Source organism: Numida meleagris, chromosome 2 (genome assembly GCF_002078875.1).
Source record: "Numida meleagris isolate 19003 breed g44 Domestic line chromosome 2, NumMel1.0, whole genome shotgun sequence".
NCBI classification, from domain to species: Eukaryota; Metazoa; Chordata; class Aves; order Galliformes; family Numididae; genus Numida; species Numida meleagris.
The window spans coordinates 14,420,214-14,426,371 of NC_034410.1; positions in this window are offsets into that span (position 1 = coordinate 14,420,214).

Sequence of the window (6,158 nt, forward strand, 5' to 3'; positions counted from 1 at the left end):
GGATTTCCCACTGGGATCTCCAGGAGCAGCGTGTGGTTCCCATGGCTGGTGCTGTACCATTAGGTAAGTGAAGGGATTGCATGGACAGAAGATCTGAGGGCAACGTGAGTCACCATGTGGCACTTGGAAGGTGACATGGGTCTGAAGAGTGAGTGTGTCACAGAGCAAACCCAGCACCTCCTGGTGCAGCCCCACACAGACCCTTCCTCCACCTCCCCGAAGCACAACACCCAATCTCTTGCGTCTCAGAGAAAAGCAGGTGAAACCAGAGGTGTCTGTGGAACCATACAAACGTTCCCCTGCCACTGCAGTTGTTTATGTTATGTGGCAGGTGTGACATTCATGGTTTGAATGTTGGGTGGTCTCGTGTGGAGTCAGGAGTGAAGCCCAGTGATCCATGTGTGTCCCATCCAACTCAGGATGTTCTATGACTCTGTGATCGTGCTGCAACAAGCTGCACTCACTGCCACACTCTGTACTCCCATCTCCCATTGCCACCATGGAAAAGGACAGCAGCGGTGCTCCTGTCACCACTTATCAGCATCCCTGTACCAAGGAGAGCCAGAAAGCAATGGAGTTTGCTTTAATCATCTCTCCCCACTGCGTGTGTCCACAGAAAGTCAGACATGATCAACCTCAGACCCCAGGCAGCTGCTGCTGTGCTGCTCTGCTGGCAGGGCAGGGCGAGGGCTTGTGCAGATCTGGGCCCTTCATGGCTGTGATGCAGCACTGCAGAGCAGTGTTCCTGCTGAGGAGCACAGCCACTCGCATGTCCTGTCTGTTTTCTGTCCCACCTCTTCCCTCTGCACTGGTCTTTGCTGCACCTTCTTATTTATGGTGTTAGATGGTTTGTGGGGTTAGCAGCTTGAAGTATGACCCCCAGAAAAAGAATTCAGCCTGAATCATGTATTTTAATAGCCCACATTTACTGTTTAACTTCCCTCTCTTCCACTTGGAAAAGCTTGCAAAATTAATAGGGATTAACCTTACTAATATAACCCTATATAATATAACCCTGACAGCTGGGTTCTGATGAAGTTACTCTTCAGTCATATGCAGATTAATAGAGACTGACACCATTTAATTCATTTTCTGTTAAAGGAGAAAAGCTATTATGTATGGGATTCCTCCCATCTTCTGGTCAGGTCTACAGGTAGGACCCACTCCCTCTGCAGGTTAAAATGATGTGCTCCAGAGCACGGCATTTAACTTAATTCTTTCAACAAGAGTTGCAAATTGGCAGGGGCATGGGCTTGAAACCAGAAAGCTGCTCTTCTCCCTGTTGGAGGATCTCATGTGCCAATCCTGCTGTCTGTGTCCTGTGCCTTAGGCACTTGCTTTGTGGCAAACGCAGCCTGCAGCACCCTGGAGCAACCTCGCAGCCCACACTCATTGTCACCAGCAGTGGGGTGTAGGATGCCAAATTTTTGTTCCTTACTCATGCCCCAGAGCAGTGAATAATGTCTCCTTGGAGAGAAAATATTCCTAGCTGACAATGCCCAAAATCAAATTGTCCCATTGTGGCTGAAACTACAAGAAGGATGAAGTGTCACTGAAAAAGCTGGGGAGGAGAAAAGTGCCAGCATGGGGTATGGGATGGATTTTGGCACCCAGATGGATACTGAGGAGCTGCCAGGATCCCAGGGGGATATGGGTACAGGCAGAGAGGCACAGGGAGTGGGCTTGTGCTTCTCGCCATCAGCTGGGGGCTATGTGGATGGGCAGGTGGAGGCCAAAACTGCATTTCTGAAAAACCTGCCGTGGTTTCTAATGTGGAGAGTCTTCTTCTGCTTGAGGAGGCAAACATGAAAGGCAGATGAGCAGTTTGGAAAAACTGTCATTTCAGAGCACGCCTGCTCTGCTGAATTGTGAGGCAGGAGTACTGGGAGGCGGCAGTGCCCCGTCCTGCACTCATGGCCCCAAAACCAGCATGGCATCTCCCCCCGAGCACCACTTTTACTTTGGTTTTTACAGTGCCGGTGGCGGGTCGTGCAGCTAAAAGCTGCTCGCATCTTCCATTAGCGCATTTTAACATCATTAATCTTTCAGGAAAATCCTGCAGTACTGCAAGGCACACACCAGGTAGCAGGTTAAATTTGTGTGTTTAAGCAGAGCCATTTCACCTTCTCACTGCAATGATGTAGCAGTCCCCTTCCCAGAGTTCTGACAATGTCAACAGTGGCTTGAGTGCTGGTTCTGGGGTAAAGTTAATGGAAAACCTTCACCAGAGCTCTCCTCCTTTGGAAAATGAAGCTGAAGTTTTCAAAGCTACACTAGAGGGGTATATAAGGAAGGAAGACTTACAATCAGTGGAGGAAGGTCAGGTTAGGGAACATTTCATAGAAACATATAACCATAGAATCATAGGGGTTGGAACAGACCTCTGGAGATCATCGAACTGAACAAGCTGGACATACACAAGTCCTTGGGACCTCATGGGATGCACCCACAAGTGCTGAAGAAACCGGCCAATGTCAGTGCAAGGTCACTCTCGATCATCTTTGAAAGGTCAGGGCAACCAGAAGAGGCTCCTGAAGGCTGGAAGAAAGAAAACGCTCCTCCAAAAAGGACAAGAATGAAGATTTGGGGAGCTACAGACCAGTCAGCTTCATTTCAGTCCTGGGAAGGTGGTGGAGCAACTGATCCTGGAAACCATTTCCAGACACGTGAAGAACAAGAAGGTTACTGCAAGTAGTCAGCATGGATTTATGAAAGGAAAATCACATTTGATAATCTTCCACAATGAGATGGCTGGCTTGGTAGATGAGGTGGATGTTATTTATGAGGCTTTAGTAAGACCTTTGACACTCTCTTACCAGCCTCATGGTTAAGCTGAAGAACTATAGGCTAGATAAATGGACAGTCAGATGGACTGAAAACTGGCTGAACTGCTGGGCTCAAAGGGATGTGATTCGTGGCAAAAGTCCAGCATTATGCCGGAGGTGTACCCCAGGAGTCAATACTGGGGCCAATATTATTTAGCAGCTTCATTAGTGGCCTGGACAATGGGGCAGAGACCACCCACAGCAAGACTGCAGATGACTGCCAACCTCAACCATTCTGCAATTCTATACTACTCAGCTTCAAACTGATATGATTTTTATTTCTCCATTCAATTTTTGGTACAAAGACTTTTTAACGAATGATGGAGCAGCTTTTTGTTGGCAAGGAGGGATTATCTCATATCCTGGACTTCATCAGCTCTCAGCCCAAATGAAAGTCTGTAGATCTTCACAGGGACTAAACAGTTCTGCTACCAGGTGTACTTAACAGGGCTTGAAAAATTACCCTATAATGAGAATTCAGCAAAACAAATTGTATTATTTTCTGGTTGATGTTTGCAAGAAAATGAACAAGCCTCCCAGGAAGAATCTTTTTCAAATTCTAGAGAAAGCTGTGGAGTGATGGGAAGGGTTTCACAGCTTGTTTGGGACTTCAGCAACAGCCTCATGCTCCAGCTTCAGGAGGAAAGGTCAGGCAGAGCTTTGCAGGGATTACTTTGGCACCTTCAACATGTGCTTCCACAGAAGCATCTATTCTGACTTAGAAATTATTTAATTTTTTGCACAGTAATACAGCCTCACGCTGAGAGAAAGAAGCTGAGCCTAGGGAGTGAGGGCCAGCATCAGGAGGTCAGTAACAGGCAGAAAAGATGCATAATTTCATTCTGAGAGATCACCTCCCTGTATGAGTGGCCTCTGATATCCCTCCCACCAAATACTGGTGGCAGACTGCCTTTCTGGAAAGTGAGCTTACTGCATAAAGAAGTGATTTATCTTCTTCTTTTAGGAGATGTTTTTAGTGGAAGGGCCAAATATACTCCTTGCTCTCCAAGGTTTTCCAAGCACTGTGATGGAATGTTTCTAAACACACTCCAGTAAAGCCCACCAACACACTCATTGCAGGAGTGGACATGCCCAGCTTAATGGGCCATGGGCCCATTTGGGGCAGCATGCACCCTGCGGCACCATGGGCACCTTCATCCAACAGCAACGAGGCTCAGCCAGGGTGCAGCTAAGCAGTAAATGTTTTTTGACAGGGAACAACAGTGTGAAGTTCAGTCTTCTGTGCTGTGCTGAAGTCATCCAAAATTATGATCTACAACATCTCCCCACCCATCGATTTGCTTCTCCTGGGAGAAGACCACCCAATCTCTCTTTCTCAGTGTATCGCAGACTCCTGTGATATGCTGTCCCGACGCACTGTGGAGTGGAGAGCTTTCCAGCCCGCTACCTTTGCCATTGTCAGAGACTGGTTATGGTTAAAGCCCATGCAAATAGCTTTATTATTGCTGGAGGTAAACTCAAAATTTCTGAAGCAGAACTGTGCTGGCAAGGTGTTAAATATGAGGAAGGCAGCAAGCAGTGCGTGCACAACAGGAGGTGGCTCTTTGCCATTGTCTGGCTTTCAGGATCTGTCCTTCTCCCAGCTGGTGAACGTTTAGAAGAAGGACAAGATCTGTCCAGGCATGGGCTTAATGCCACAAAGGTGTCGGTGATGCAGCAGTCCAACACTGAATAAAATAGGAGGTGCAGGAGAAAGTAGATAGAGGGTAGATCTAAAATCCAGGTGCTTGTAGCAGGCAGATCGCAGCCCATGTCCGACGGACATCCCCGCTTTCAGGCACAGGGCTCTGTGACGTGAGGTGTGATAACAGTCACTCTCACACTGTCTGCCCGTGCTCTCTGGTGTTGGAAAAAAAACCCCCAAAGAAATCACTTCAAGCTGTGTAAATGCCTTAAAAGGAAGAAAACAGAATTAGTAGTTTTTGCACTGTCAGTTTGTGAAGGAACTTTCTCCCTCCAGTGCCATACCAGGAGAAAACGTGCTGTGCGTTACATCCCCAGCAGGGTTCCAGCAGCACAGAAACACTCCTGCAGCATTTGTGAAGGAGATCTAAATGTGTGAATCAGTCTCTTTTCATGTTAATAGATTTATTCCAATATCCAGGCCAGCGTTTCTATTTCCTGGTGCAAACAGAGCACTCCAGCCTGGGGTCTCAGAACTGGAACTGAACCCAGCAATTGACCAGGGCCTGAGCAGGAGCAGGGGAGCTGAGGGCTTCCCCTGGGCCGCTTCCCCAGTCCCCTCTCAGGTAAGTTCCTCTACTCTCTCTCCACTGATTATCTGTACCAAAAAAGGGGAGATGTTGTACTTGCCAGGCACTGGAAAAAGGCTTTCAGCTGATGTGCAGGGGGCCCATGTTAGCAGCAGAACGACCTTGAGCTTGTGTCACAGTTTGGCCTAGTTCGGCCTAGTTCCGTGACAAATGCACCACAAATGTCACGGTTCTAGGCTGAACCAGGCTGCCAGTTTCTATTCTCCAAATATTTAATTACAGAGGGGTTATAATCTATAGTCTTTCATTTGGTTCACAGCTTTTCTCATACGTTTTCCATCAAAAATAAGCTGTTGCATTGCTTGCTGCTGTACAAGATCAGGCCTTTTGTAGAAGAGCTGCTGAGGTACCTGGTGCTGCAATAGCGATCAAAAATCATAAAACCATGACAGCTTGCTCCTGTTTCAACACCCAAATTCAATGGGGTGCAAAAGCCATACTAATCCCAGAGCTCTAACACAGTGTTTTGCAAATTTCAACATTTTGCCCATTGTATAGAGGAGTTTGTTTCTGAAAAGTGTACTGGCAGGGTATCAGTGGCAGTGACGGACATGCTTTAGCGGGCATGGGTGATGGGTTGGGGTTGGACTAGATGATCTTAGAGGTCTTTTCCAACCTTAATGATTCCCTGATTCTGTGATATGCTGTTACATCACAGCAACAAGTTTTTGCACAGACACATATACACTGCCCTAGATCTGTGAGGGAGGAATAAGAAAACCTTTATAAAAACAGGCCAGAAATCCAGACTTGAACTTTATGGGATTTCTACCATCTTGTCGGCAGCATCCTTTAGTGTCAATGGAGAAAAATAAGGTGGACCTCACTTATCTTAATAGAAAACAGACCAAATATAAGCTACTTTAAAAAATAGCTTTATTTAAATTACTGTTTTAAGTAGATCAATATAAAATAGCTTAATAGAGCTTAATTATTACACCTTTCAGTTTAAATACAATCTTTAAACCTGACAGTTAAAGTCTGAGTGGTAAAGTTTTACCAAAAGATCTTTTTCCATCTTATCTGCTACTCCTTGTCC